Below are 15,061 nucleotides of genomic sequence, written 5' to 3' on the forward strand. Positions count from 1 at the left end.
CCCCTACTCCCTCCCATACTCCTCCCCACACAACTCCCCCCACCCCTCCCCTACTCCCCCCCACCCCACCGTCATCGCGATGGATTTGACGCCGGGTTCGTGCCACGGCGAGACGCGCGGTTCGTGCTCGTGTTTACATGGCGCGGCGTCGCGCTCCGTGCTCCGTGCGTGTTCATCACAGCCCTGCCCCTCCCGCGCTCTCCCTCCGGCGCACTCCCCCACACCCCCCACGCTCTCTGCCCAGCGCCTCGCGTCGTTATTAGCGCCCTTTAATAAGCAGTGCCGCGCCCCGGCGACGGAGAGGTCATCGCCCCCACCGCCATCCCTTCCCCCCGCGGGGTTCATGGGCCACTGCGCTGTCCGAGCGTGGGGTCACCCCCCCCCCCCTCCCGTGTCTCCTTCGGCGCGGCGCTGAAAGAAGCGCGGCGCGGGGATTAGGGCTGCAGGAGGAGGAGGCGGATGAGGGTGCCGGCCGTGCTAACAGGGTTACGGATGGGCGGCCGGGACCACAGTAGGATGAACGAGGGTGGGGAGGGGACGAGAGAGAGAGCGAGAGAGGGGAGGATGAGGGATGAGGGGCGGGGGCTCGCAGGGGGATGGCGGTGGGGGCGGTGTGGGAGAGGCCGCGGCGGGTAAAGTGATTAGCCGCTCCGACAGACCACTCGCACGCACGGCGCCAGCACGGCTGCTGCCCGGACAATGGCGGGGGCCACTCAGCCCCGCGTCGCGGCCCTGCCCCAGGCCCCCGGGCCGCCCGCACGCTGGGGGATAATGGGGGGGGGGGGGTCCTCTCCTCGAATCCCGCGAGGTCCGGAGTAGCGGGGAGGGGTGTTTCGCTAATTTGGCCAACGGGAATCCAACCTCGGCATTCAAAGTTGACGGACTCGGTCAAAACGCAGCAGCAGCAGCTGCGGCAGAGGGACGAGAATCAATGTCGCTCCGCTCTCGGGGCCTCGTGTCTCGCGCGGTGCCCGCCGCGCTGAAAGTGGCCGTGAGGCGGCGAGCGCAGCAGCGTGGGAGAGGCAGCGAGGGTGCTTTGTGTGTGAGATTTTGTCGCCGCGGAGGAGAGGGTGGAGGACGCTGCCCGCGACGCTCGCCGCGTAATCCACGGCGCCGCGGCGCTCACAATGCCCTTAATCTGGCCGCTTAATTTAACAACAAAAAAGGAGTTCGGAAAAATAATGAACGTGACGTCGTCATTAGCGCTGCGTGACCGGACCGAGGCGAAGCGGGGACGAGTGGACGCGACCCGCGGCGGCGACGCGGCGTCTGGGAGTCGAGCGGCGGCGGGAGGGAGGGGAGAGGGATGGGAGAGGGAGGGGAGAGGGATTAACAGCTCTTTCCCCCTAGCCTTCGGCAGGTGAGCGCGGCGCGGTGAGTCGTGGCGCCGGGCCGCGCCGCGCTCCGCAGGAGAGGAGCGCCACGACCTCCTCCACCGAGGAGGGGACGGGGACGCTGCGGGGGAGGAGGAGGGGGAGGAGGAGGGCGCGGGGGCCACGAGGAGATAAGGAGGCCGGCAGGGACCGGCGGGGTGGGGCGAGTGGCTCGAGTGCCGTTCGCGGCGCCTCCCTCCCTAATTGTGAGTAAACATGATTGTGAGTAAACATGATTGTAAGTAAACATGCGCGGCTGTGTGGGGGGGGTGGGGTTGGGGAGCTAGTGGGGGAGGGGGATGCGAGGACCGGGGACCCGGCGATCTGCTGCACAGACCCCTGCGATAATGAGGAGGAGGTGACCGGTGTCGAGGCTCGTTTTAGTGGCCGTAAATACTCTAACCACCAAGTGCAGGACTCGGCGCACAAAGGGATCGAGATAGGGGAGGGGGAGGCTGAGGGGAGGGGGGTTAGCATTTGAAAGCAGATTAAGGCGGCGCCTCCCGGCTCAGCCATTCAAACCCCCGCGCCGCGGCCTCTACTCCGACTTCTTATCTCAAGTGTGAGGCGCAGAACAAACGCAAAGTTTGCTGTGCACACAGAGACAATCCGCGCGGATTACACGGCGCGGCCGCGCAGATAGCGGCGCGGCGATACGCGGCGCCCCGCCCGCCCGGAGCAATCAGCCGGGGTGCAGGGCGCTGGGTGCGGGGTCCCGGTGCGCGCTGCTGGATGCAGGGCGCGGTGAGCAGGGCGAACGTGCGGATGAGCGGGGGTCGCTGTGGGCGTTTGGCAGAGCGGGGTGGGGGGTGTCTCTCATGGGGGTCTCCCGCTGGGGTAGCGGGAAGAGACCTCGAGACCCCCCGCTGTGGGTGTCTCGGGGGTGCGCGCCACTGCGGGAGGTGACGGAGGCATCGCAGCGATTTCACCGAAAATCGGAAAAATTGTGGCCGTGCGCGTCTCTACGAGCCCCGGGCAAACACGCGTGCGTAGAGTGTGTATTAAAGGGCACCCAGGCTGGCACACGCGCCTGTCGGCAGCGGTTACGTTTGTTTATTTATGTCGATGTGTGCGGGTTCCGTTTGTTGGCGCAGGGAGACGGTAGCGCAGTGGTTTACGCAGTGTGCGACGAGCCCGGCTTCCTGGGTTCGATTCCGGGTCACAGTGAAAATCAGTCTACGGTTCTGGCACACTTCTTGTAGGTCCACTCAGCCTTAAATGATTAGCTGACGCGGGTGTGTGAACAGTAGCACTGGCGGTCGAGCGCGTGTTACCGTGTCCTGCGTTACGCGGTGGAGACCTTGATAGCTGCTCAATAACAACACTTACCCTCGCAGTCTGAATGCTTAGACGGGGGGTCTTTGCCTTTGTATGTGCATGTGTGTGCATGTGTGTGCATATTCACTCCTCGTCCAACCTCTAACACTAGCACGGACGCCGTTGTGGCGCAGCTGCCTAATTGGTGACAAATATGCTTCCGTTGTGTTCAATATACATTTGTGTTGAGTCTAAGTGAATGTTAATAATTGTATATCACCGTGTAGGTCGTTTGACGATACTTCACAATGCCGGTCAGTGCGAATTAATGAAGGCTTAGGACCGTTCACATATCACTTACCACTGATGATAGCCGTGACCAGGATTCGGAACCGTAGTTGCCGGGTTCGTATAGACAAGTGCGCTAACCACTGCGCCACCGCTCCCGAATGCGTGCATGTATTAAAATACCCAACATTCTGGCGTCGCTGTGGGGAGAATAAAGGTTAAAATAATTATGATAAATAATCAACATTACATTGCGATACAGATGAGCGGAGTATATCCCATCCTACACATACATATAACTGTCTCTGCACATCGAAAATAAAAGCTTATTTGCTTTACCCATTCACGTAGCCTACATGGCCTTTTGGGAGTAAATTTTGTTCAGCAGCACCTTTTTAATACAATAATTTTAATAAACTTATGAATTAAATGTATATATTATTATATATCGAAAGATTTCACCTGTAAAACCCATTTAGATGGGATTTGCGCGGGTGTCCAGGTGTCAGCTTGCACACGCATCGTAACCACGTGATCACATATTGCAAACCACGTGATGACACGTGTACACACACACATACAAGCACAGCGCGTACGCCGCTTGCGTGTACAATCACACAGGTGTGTGCGATTGTGCGCGAGTGTGTTGTTCCTGTGGGGAGCGGTGGCGCAGTGCTTAGCGACCGAAGTTAGATTCCCACTCACGGTTACCAAACAATCATTGACGAATATCCCAACCGGTTTCGTGCCTCCACTAGGTCTACTCGGCCTTTAATCAGTGCCTGTTGCGTTGTGTACACATCAGCAATGGAGAGACAAATGCAGCCGGGCGTAAGTTCTGATCACACCACTCCCTGGCGTGTGCTGCTGCGAACGTAATGGGTATTCGCTGACAGCACTTGCCCCAACAATCTATATGGGCAAACGGGGGCTCTTTGTCTTTGTTGCAGGCTATAACCAAATGACTAAGCGACATCTCCTTCACGAATCCGTCTCTGCGCGTAAACAACGGGAGTCGTGCGATCGCACGCATCCCAGCATCAGCACCTTTTCAGCAGCATTGATTCAGCACGATCAACACTCTCATCAGCAGTTAAGGCTATGGTGGGGGGGGGGGGGTGTAATCTCTGTCCGGCTCTCCGTGTTGACCCCGCGTGTAAATAGTCACCGCGCCGGCGTCAGGCGCCTCGGAGGCCGGAGCCGCGCCGCGTCCAATTCTGATACAGACGATTGCGCGTGTGGGCGCGAGCCCCCGCGAGGGTGACCCCCCCCCCCATTCACCCCCACCACTCACCCTCCATACCCACCCCTCACCACACCCCTCACCACCCACCCCACGAAGCCCCCCCATCCCCACCACTCTCCCCGCCAGCTCCCGCCCCTCCCGCGGCGCGTCAATTAGGCGCCTATTAGCGGAACCCGCGGCTGCCGGGCCGGAGGAGCGGCGGTGGATTAGGGGGCAGGGAAGAGGGGGGGTCACAGTGTAGAGCGCGGGGGTTGGTGGGTGGGGCGAGGAAGAGAGCCTGGTTCCAGCCCCCTCCCCGCCCCCCAGTCTAGGACCTCGCCTCTCCCCCAACCTCCTCCATGCCCCCCCCCCCCCCGGGACGTATTACGCACGCACCCCTTCCCCTACGTCGCACTGCTTTGCTTAATACCGCGGGGCTAAGTGGTGTTAAGCTCAGGGCTGCGTTGGGGTTTCAGTGCCGCGATTCAAGGTCCCTGCACGCAATGATGGGGTTGAGGTTGAAGTTGGGGTTGGAGATAGGGACAGGGTTAGGGCGAGAGGCAGGGTTATAGGTGGGGACAGGGTTCATGTTGGGGTTATAGTTCGGGTTTCATGTCAATTCGGGTTTAATGATAAATTAATTCGGTTTCATGATTGATACAATCGTGGTCTTGTTTCCAGCGAGTTGTTAATCTACTGCTGGATGAAAGCCTCCCACACTTATGGTGTTGGATTTGTTTGACCATACTTCACCACGCTGGTCAGTGCGGGGTTTTTTTAAGGGATGGTCCCAGGCCCGCTTCAGATTTCACTTTGCCACTGATGTTCGCCGAGGCCGGCTCATGGCACAGTGCGCTAACCACTATGCCTCCGCACCACACCGAACCCTACTCCGTGTTTATTGTGGCGTTCAGGATGGGTTTACAGGCCACGTGGTTCAGTGATGAGTGGTTGATACTGAGACTGCTTTAGTACTGGACCATCATCGCAACATCATGGAAGGTGGCGGTGGCTTGGGGAGGCCGAGATCCAGCAGTGGATTGACAAAGGGGCACTGCATTATTGTTATAATTCACTCGGGGTAAATGTTGAGGCGTTGTTTGGGCTCGAGTCATTGAGTAATGTTGAGTTCCTGAAGAAGCTCCCCAGCACGTGGAGCGAAACGTCGGACATCATCGCGCCAAATACCGCGTATAGAACGCGAGCTGCACGGCATGGGTCACACAGCATGTGGCAGGATGCTCCTGAAAACGTCTCTTTAGAATCGGCCTGCACCACACACCCACTGATTCGTCTCAACCACCACCACTCCGTGTCCAACCACCATGCTGTGTTCAAGCACCACACTGCAGGTCACAGCAACACACTCACCCACTTGCCCAATAACCCACTTGTTCATCCACTCCCTCGTCCACTCACCCACCCGCTCACCACACTACAGGTCGCCTCACTTCTCTGTCTGCCTCTCTCCCGTCACCGCCGTCTCGTTTCCCCGAGCTCCGGTAACAACAATGCACGACACTCGTTAACTCTCATCCATAATAACGTCGATAGCGCTGTTTGTTGCTGGTCGCTTCACGTGTCGGACCTTTGGGCTTTTACTCATCCACTGTGTACAAATTTGGCACGTAAAGTGGGAGATGGGGGGAGGAGCTGGGGGCGGTTGGGTTGTTTTTAGTCCGCGCGTAATACATTTTAACAGATTATATTATTCCGATATTTGATCAACTTTCTAGAGACTAAACAAATTAAGGTTGCTTTTTTCTGTGCAGAAGCCCCCCCCCCCCCCAAAAAAAAAAAACAAGAAGTAAGGAATTTAATTATAAGGCCCGGTCTTTAATGGTTCGTCTCAAACTCGCCTCGTCTGCGCGCTAAGTGTGTTAGAAGCGCGCTCTCGCTCGACAGGAGACGTGCACACGTGGGGCGCCGCCGCGCTGTGAACGCGGCCGTGCGCGGGGGGGGGGGGGGACGGCGGCTACGCGGGGCTCCACGCAGCTCCCGTCGCGAGTTCACACGCCCCCCCCCCTCCTTCACCCGAACTCGATCCCACGTCCCGCGCTAAGTTTAGTCCGCGACGCTGGGATCGCAGCGACTCCCACGCGGAGAGCAGCGGTTTCCACCAACACGTGCGCACACACTCGCGTGTGCGCACACACACACACACTCGCGTGTGCGCACACACGTGTACACACGAACGTGTACACGCACGCACTTAAACCGCGTGCACACAAAGGCATGGTTCCAGGCCCACTTAGAACATGTGTACACATAATCACACTGCGTACACACGATTAGAACATGTGTGCACATAATCACACAATGTGTGCACATAATCACACGATGTGTACACATAATCACACGATGTGTACACATAATCACACGATGTGTGCATATAATCACACGATGTGTGCACACCGCACGCTCACGCAGACTCGGAGTGTGATCGCGTCTGCACGACGCGATCCGAAATGAAGCACACTCCGAGTGAGTGTGTCAGCGAGTGAGTGTGTCAGCGAGTGTGCCAGCGAGTGAATGTGTCAGCGAGTGTGTCAGCGAGTGAGTGCGTCAGCGAGTGAGTGTGTCAGCGAGTGAGTATGTCAGCGAGTGCGTCAGCGAGTGAGTGCGTCAGCGAGTGAGTGTGTCAACGAGTGTGTCAGCGAGTGAGTGTGTCAGCGAGTGAGTGTGTCAACGAGTGTGTCAGCGAGTGAGTGTGTCAGCGATTGAGTGCGTCAGCGAGTGTATCAGCGAGTGAGTGTGTCAGCGAGTGAGTGCATCAGCAAGTGTGTCAGCGAGTGAGTGTGTCAGCGAGTGAGTGTGTCAACGAGTGTGTCAGCGAGTGAGTGTGTCAGCGAGTGAGTGCGTCAGCGAGTGTGTCAGCGAGTGAGTGTGTCAGCGAGTGAGTGCATCAGCGAGTGAGTATGAGGAGCGGTAGTTCAGCGGGTAGCGCCCTGCGCTACGAACCCGACGACTAGAGTTCGGTTCCTGCTCACGGCCAACACCAAACGTCACTGAACCGGTCCTGATCCTCTCCTAGGTGGACTCAGCCTAATATGAGTGCAGTGTGTAATACATCGCCACCAGAGGATAAAGGCGGCCTGGCGTGGTGCAAGCCACCCACCGCCTCGTGTGCCGTCGCGACCTTCATAGGTGCTCGCTAACAGCACTTGTCCCAAAGTTCTGTTAAAGCTAATAAACGGATTTGTGTCTTTGAGTGGGCGAGTGTGTTGTTGTGAGCTGCAATGTGGTTGTGGTGGTGATTGAACACAGCGTGGTGGTGGTGCTGGTTGTTGAGATAGCAGGCAGGGTACAGACCGAGTCCTTCACGCGGGCGGAGGAGTCATTGAGTGATTTCGATTTAAACATTTCGTGACTGCAGGGATTCATCAGTGGTAATGTTCCCATACCAACACCTACCATCAGTGGTAATGTCCCCATACCAACAACTACCATCAGTGGTAATGTTCCCAAACCAACAACTGCCATCAGTGGTAATGTCCCCATACCAACAACTACCATCAGTGGCAATGTTCCCATACCAACAACTACCATCAGCGGTAATGTTCCCATACCGAAAGAACCAAGAAGATCATTGAGTGATGTTCGGAGGAGCAGCTGATGTTGATGGAGAGCAACAGCTATTATTTAACATAGAGGTGGTTGATGAGCCAAATGATGGCGTCAGGAGTAGCATTAGAGGTGTAGCATTAATGCCGTGATGCCTGCTCCATTGTGTTTGTGAATCGAGCACCGAATCTCCATTATTTGCTCCATGGTTCTGTTCTGAGTGTCCGCACACTCCACACGCAAACAGGAGAGTTTTTAACTTTTCACGTGTGAATCATCACTGGCATCATGATCATTGAGTGGCCGCAGTAGCTGCTGCCACGAAGCCTGGGATATTTTGCATCACCGGGTCTTTCGCGAGTTGTTGGTATGGGAACATTACCACTGATGGTAGTTGTTGGTATGGGAACATTACGACTGATGGTTGTTGTTGGTATGGGAACATTACCGCTGATGGTAGGTGTTGGTATGGGAACATTACCACTGATGGTAGTTGTTGGTATGGGGACATTACCACTGATGGTAGGTGTTGATATGGGAACATAACCACTGATGGTAGTTGTTGGTATGGGGACATTACCACTGATGGTAATTGTTGGTATGGGAACATTACCACTGATGGTAGATGTTGCTATGGGAACATTACCACTGATGGTTGTTGTTTATATGGGGACATTACCACTGATGGTAGTTGTTGGTTTGGGAACATTACCACTGATGGTAGTTGTTGGTATGGGAACAATACCACTGATGGTAGGTGTTGGTATGGGGACATTACCACTGATGGTAGGTGTTGGTATGGGGACATTGCCGCTCATGGTAGTTGTTGGTATGGGAACATTGACGCTGATGGTAGTTGTTGGTATGGGAACATTACCGCTGATGGTAGTTGTTGGTATGGGAACAATGCCACTGATGGTAGGTGTTGGTATGGAAACATTACCAATGATCGTAGTTGTTGGTTTGGAAACATTACCACTGATGGTAGGTGTTGGTATGGGGACATTACCACTGATGGTAGTTGTTGGTATGGGGACATTACCATTGATGGTAGGTGTTGGTATGGGGACATTACCACTGATGGTAGGTGTTGGTATGGGGACATTACCACTAATGGTTGTTGTTGGTATGGGAACATTACCACTGATGGTAGTTGTTGGTATGGGGACATTACCACTGATGGTAGTTGTTGGTATGGGGACATTGCCGCTGATGGTAGTTGTTGGTATGGGGACATTACCGCTGATGGTAGTTGTTGGTATGGGGACATTACCACTGATGGTAGGTGTTGGTATGGGGACATTACCGCTGATTTTAGGTGTTCGTATGGGGACAATACCGCTGATGGTAGTTGTTGGTATGGGAACATTACCACTGATGGTAGTTGTTCGTATGGGAACATTACCACTGATGGTAGGTGTTGGTATTGGGACGTTACCACTGATGGTAGGTGTTGGTATGGGGACATTACCACGGATGGTAGGTGTTCGTATGGGGACATTACCGCTGATGGTAGCTGTTGGTATGGGGACATTACCACTGATGGTAGGTGTTGGTATGGGGACATTACCGCTGATGGTCGGTGTTGGTATGGGGACATTACCACTGATGGTAGGTGTTGGTATGGGGACATTACCACTGATGGTAGGTGTTGGTATGGGAACATTACCACTGATGGTAGGTGTTGGTATGGGGACATTAAACCTGATGGTAGGTGTTGGTATGGGGACATTACCGCTGATGGTAGGTGTTGGTATGGGGACATTACCGCTGATGGTAGGTGTTGGTATGGGGACATTATTACTGATGGTAGGTGTTGGTATGGGGACATTACCGCTGATGGTAGCGCTATGAGAGTGACGAGGAGGCGCCTGACCGCCGCTGCGTGAGTGATCGACTCGAGCGAATGGGTGAGTGCAGGGGGCATCAATCACCCCGACTGCTGCTTCCCTCTGAGTTATATCAGCTACAACTGTGAAGTAGAAGCTGGGAGCTCCACTCCAGATGTGACAGCAACAGCATCGGCGGCAGGATTCAGGCTCGGGCGGAATCTGCTGTGTTCAGTAGCATCATCATCTCATGGTTCACCCTAAATCGCATCCACTGCTGCACGTAACTATGGCACATGCGGATACCTGATGCACAAATGGGAAATTAAAAACTCTCCAGTAGTGTGCGACTGTGGTCATCCTGAACAGACCGTACAACGTATAACGACGCAATGCCCGATCCACAAATACGAAGGAGACATCGCAGTGATGCACTCCGATACTTCTCACGTGGTTATCTGGCTTGACCAGCCGGATGTGAAAATGGAGTTGTTGTTCTGCATCCACATCAGATGTACGAAAAAAGATTGGCAGCAGCAGTGATGGTGATCGAGGGAGACTGGCACAGAAAATAGAACTCAGTTTCTCAGGTAGAACCGTTCAATAACGCCTCACGTGGGATGTCGTGCCAAGCAGATTCGTGGTTCGACTGTGGATAGGAACATCAGCGCCAATTGACCGTGATGGCAGGGACCGTGGCATTGCCAGCTCTACGTGACGTCACCGCCGCGGCCTGGGCTCTGATGGAGCCGACCGTGACCACGTGTTTGTCGCTCCAATGGCAATCGTGACCACGTGGTTGTCGCTCCAATGGCGACCCTGACCACGTGGTTGTCGCTCCAATGGCGACCGAGACCACGTGGTTGTCGCTCCAATGGCGACCGTGACCACGTGGTTGTCGCTCCAATGGAGACTCGGATCGGAGTCGGAGGGGACTGAGAATGACCTCTCCGCGCGTTGCCCGGTGCGGTGTCTATCGGTGCGTTAGTGAGTGCGTTCGTGAGCGAGTGACTTAGCGAGTTAGTGATTTCGTGAGGTAGTTCCTGAATGGATGTGTTCGTAAGTGCGTTAATAAGTTAGTTGCCGAGTGCGTTAGTGAATGAGTTAGCAAGTGAGTGAGTGAGTGTGTTAGTGCGTGTATTAGTGACGGTGTTAATGAGCGAGTTAGTGAGTAGGTGTGAGCAAATGAGTTGGTGTGAGTGTAATTTTATACCCAAAGGCGCGTGTGCGATAGTACAATCAATGACAAACACCTCCCGTAAAGCCTTGACAGACTATTGGTGCTAGTGCTGTTAGCGAGCACCTATGAAAGATGAACACGGTACGCGAGGGGGTGGGTAACCAGCACCACGTCCGGCCGCCTTTATCTCCCTCGTGGCAATGTTTACACATCGCACCAGATACTCAATTGATGCTGAGTCGACCTAGGGGAGACCCAGCATTTACTCAAACATTCGCCACTGGTGTTGGTGACCGTGAGCGGGAATCGAACTCGGCTGGCCGGGTTCGTAACGCAGCACGCATGCACACACATGCTCCACACGCACACACGCGCACGCACACACGCTCCACACGCACACACACGCACACACGCACGCACACACACGCACACACGCGCACACACACAAGAACGTACGCACGCGTGCGCGCGTTCTTGCGGATAGAGACGCGAGACGGGAGACTCGAGACGCGGGAGACGCGGGAGCCGTGTCCGCGTCTCGCTTTACGGGAAACTCAACAAGCGCCGCGTCTCGCCGCTCTCTACGCGGTCGGCTCTGCGCCCAGAGGCGGCGCGGACGCGCAGCCGACACAAGCGGGATCGCCCCCCCCTATCTTACAAAATTTGTCCACGGAAAAAATCAATGGGCGGCGGTGAGGGTTTGGCGCCCCCCGGTTGGGGGGAGGGGCTGGGGGGTGGTGGTGGGGGGGAGTGGGGGGAGCGCTTCTCTCAAAAGGACGTTTCCTCTCTCTCCCCGCGCTCCCCTTTCTCTCTCTCTCTCTTCCCCCCAAAGCCCCCCCCCCCCTTCTCCTCGTCTCTCTCCTCCTCTCTCCCCATGCCGTGCTCTCTCTCACCCCGGGTCGCCCCTCTGTTTTCCGCTACGAGAGAGAGGGCGAGAGCCAGGGCGAGTGTGTATGTGTGTAAAGCGAGTGTGTATGTGTGTGAAGCGAGTGTGTATGTGTGTAAAGCGAGTGTGTATGTGTGTAAAGCGAGTGTGTGTGTGAAGCGAGTATGTATGTGTGTAAAGCGAGTGTGTATGTGTGTAAAGCGAGTGTGTATGTGTGTAAAGCGAGTGTGTGTGTGTGTAAAGCGAGTGTGTATGTGTGTAAAGCGAGTGTGTATGTGTGTAAAGCGAGTGTGTATGTGTGTAAAGCGAGTGTGTATGTGTGTAAAGCGAGTGTGTATGTGTGTAAAGCGAGTGTGTATGTGTGTGAAGCGAGTGTGTATGTGTGTAAAGCGAGTGTGTATGTGTGTAAAGCGAGTGTGTATGTGTGTAAAGCGAGTGTGTATGTGTGTAAAGCGAGTGTGTATGTGTGTAAAGCGAGTGTGTATGTGTGTAAAGCGAGTGTGTATGTGTGTGAAGCGAGTGTGTATGTGTGTAAAGCGAGTGTGTAAAGCGAGTGTGTATGTGTGTGAAGCGAGTGTGTATGTGTGTAAAGCGAGTGTGTATGTGTGTAAAGCGAGTGTGTATGTGTGTGAAGCGAGTGTGTATGTGTGTAAAGCGAGTGTGTGTGTGTATGTGTGTGAAGCGAGTGTGTATGTGTGTGAAGCGAGTGTGTATGTGTGTAAAGCGAGTGTGTATGTGCGTGAAGCGAGTGTGTATGTGTGTAAAGCGAGTGTGTATGTGTGTATAGCGAGTGTGTATGTGTGTGAAGCGAGTGTGTATGTGTGTAAAGCGAGTGTGTATGTGTGAAGTAGACATTGTGTTGCGCGTGGTCAATGGGACGCGTCCGAGGGGAGATGGAGTGACGAAATTTGCAGGTGCTTCGTCGGCGGATTGGCTTGAATATTTGTGCGGATATCTTGGGGAAAGCTTTCATGCAGTAGTGGACTGACCATGGCTGGTGGTGATCCTGGTGGTGAGGATACGTGTGTGTGTGTAAACATCGTTACTGGGGAGACAAAGGGGGTCGGGCGTGGTTATGGCCACCCACCCCCTCGTGTACCGTTCCCGTTAACAGCACTTGCCCCTACATTCTGTTAAGGCTATACGGGGGATCTTTTTTATTGGTGAGGATACGTGGCGTGCGAGCGTGTGCCTCGTTACACTCACGCACAGTTGGTTCACGAATTGTGGTGTTTTAACCACAGCACATGCGTGTGTTAATTAAGCACACACACGCCAACATCATCAGCAACAGCCGTGATCAATCCACTGCTGGATGAAGCCTCCCGCCCCCCCCCCGCCCCAGCTACCTCTCGCGGATCTCTGAGTTGATCTCTGAGTTGATCGCTCCGTCTCTGCGGTGGACGTCCCATCGGACGAGTTTCACCACTTTGGCTGCCACTCCTCTGTTAGTCTCGCCCAGCGGCCACCAACCCTTCTAGCGACGCGTCCTGCCCAAGGCCACTCACCTTAACCGTCAAATTATCTATTCAAGCCGTACTTATAGACATGTGCCAATAAATAAATAGCTACGCGGTATTAAAATACGCATAAAGACGCAAATACACACGCATATGCACAAATAAACACACACATTTACTTATATCAACAACGGCCAACAACCATATACACGTACATACGTACATATGAACACGCATAAATATGCACGCACATGGTCACATATACGCACGTGTGTATATATATACACACACGTGTATATATATATACACAGATATATAAAGACAAAGGTCACATATAGTCTTTAGCAGACTGTTGGAGCAATTTCCGCATGTTTCTCTCGACAATCACACGTCACAACAGGTAGTCTATCACACGTCACAACAGGTAGTCTATCACACGTCACAACAGGTAGTCTATCACACGTCACAATAGGTAGTCTATCACACGTCACAACAGGTAGTCTATCACACGTCACAACAGGAAGTCTATCACACATCACAATAGGTAGTCTATCACACGTCACAACAGGTAGTCTATCACACATCACAACAGGTAGTCTATCACACGTCAAAATAGGTAGTCTATCACACGTCACAATAGGTAGTCTATCACACGTCACGACAGGTAGTCTATCACACGTCAGAATAGGTAGTCTATCACACGTCACAATAGGTAGTCTATCACACGTCACAACAGGTAGTCTATCACACGTCACAACAGGTAGTCTATCACACGTCACAACAGGTAGTCTATCACACGACAGGTAGTCTATCACACGTCAGAATAGGTAGTCTATCACACGTCACGACAGGTAGTCTATCACACGTCACAACAGGTAGTCTATCACACGTCACGACAGGTAGTCTATCACACGTCAGAATAGGTAGTCTATCACACGTCAGAATAGGTAGTCTATCACACGTCACAACAGGTAGTCTATCACACGTCACAACAGGTAGTCTATCACACGTCACAACAGGTAGTCTATCACACGACAGGTAGTCTATCACACGTCAGAATAGGTAGTCTATCACACGTCACAATAGGTAGTCTATCACACGTCACGACAGGTAGTCTATCACACGTCACAATAGGTAGTCTATCACACGTCATGACAGGTAGTCTATCACACGTCACAACAGGTAGTCTATCACACGTCACAACAGGTAGTCTATCAAACGTCCCAACAGGTAGTCTATCACACGTCACAATAGGTAGTCTATCACACGTCACAACAGGTAGTCTATCACACGTCACGACAGGTATTCTATCACACGTCACAATAGGTAGTCTATCACACGTCACGACAGGTAGTCTATCACACGTCACAACAGGTAGTCTATCACACGTCACAATAGGTAGTCTATCACACGTCACGACAGGTAGTCTATCACACGTCACAACAGGTAGTCTATCACACGTCACAATAGGTAGTCTATCACACGTCACGACAGGTAGTCTATCACACGTCACAATAGGTAGTCTATCACACGTCACAACAGGTAGTCTATCACACGTCACAATAGGTAGTCTATCACACGTCACGACAGGTAGTCTATCACACGTCACAACAGGTAGTCTATCACACGTCAAAATAGGTAGTCTATCACACGTCACAATAGGTAGTCTATCACACATCACGACAGGTAGTCTATCACACGTCACAACAGGTAGTCTATCACACGTCACAATAGGTAGTCTATCACACGTCACGACAGGTAGTCTATCACACGTCACAATAGGTAGTCTATCACACGTCACGACAGGTAGTCTATCACACGTCACAACAGGTAGTCTATCACACGTCACAACAGGTAGTCTATCACACGTCACAATAGGTAGTCTATCACACGTCACAACAGGTAGTCTATCACACGTCACAATAGGTAGTCTATCATGCGTCACGTCAGATAGTCTATCACACGTCACAACAGGTAGTCTATCACACGTCACAACAGG

This window comes from Petromyzon marinus, chromosome 5 (genome assembly GCF_048934315.1).
Source record: "Petromyzon marinus isolate PM22_M1 ecotype Great Lakes invasive population chromosome 5, UKy_Petmar_22M1.pri1.0, whole genome shotgun sequence".
Classification (NCBI taxonomy): domain Eukaryota; kingdom Metazoa; phylum Chordata; class Hyperoartia; order Petromyzontiformes; family Petromyzontidae; genus Petromyzon; species Petromyzon marinus.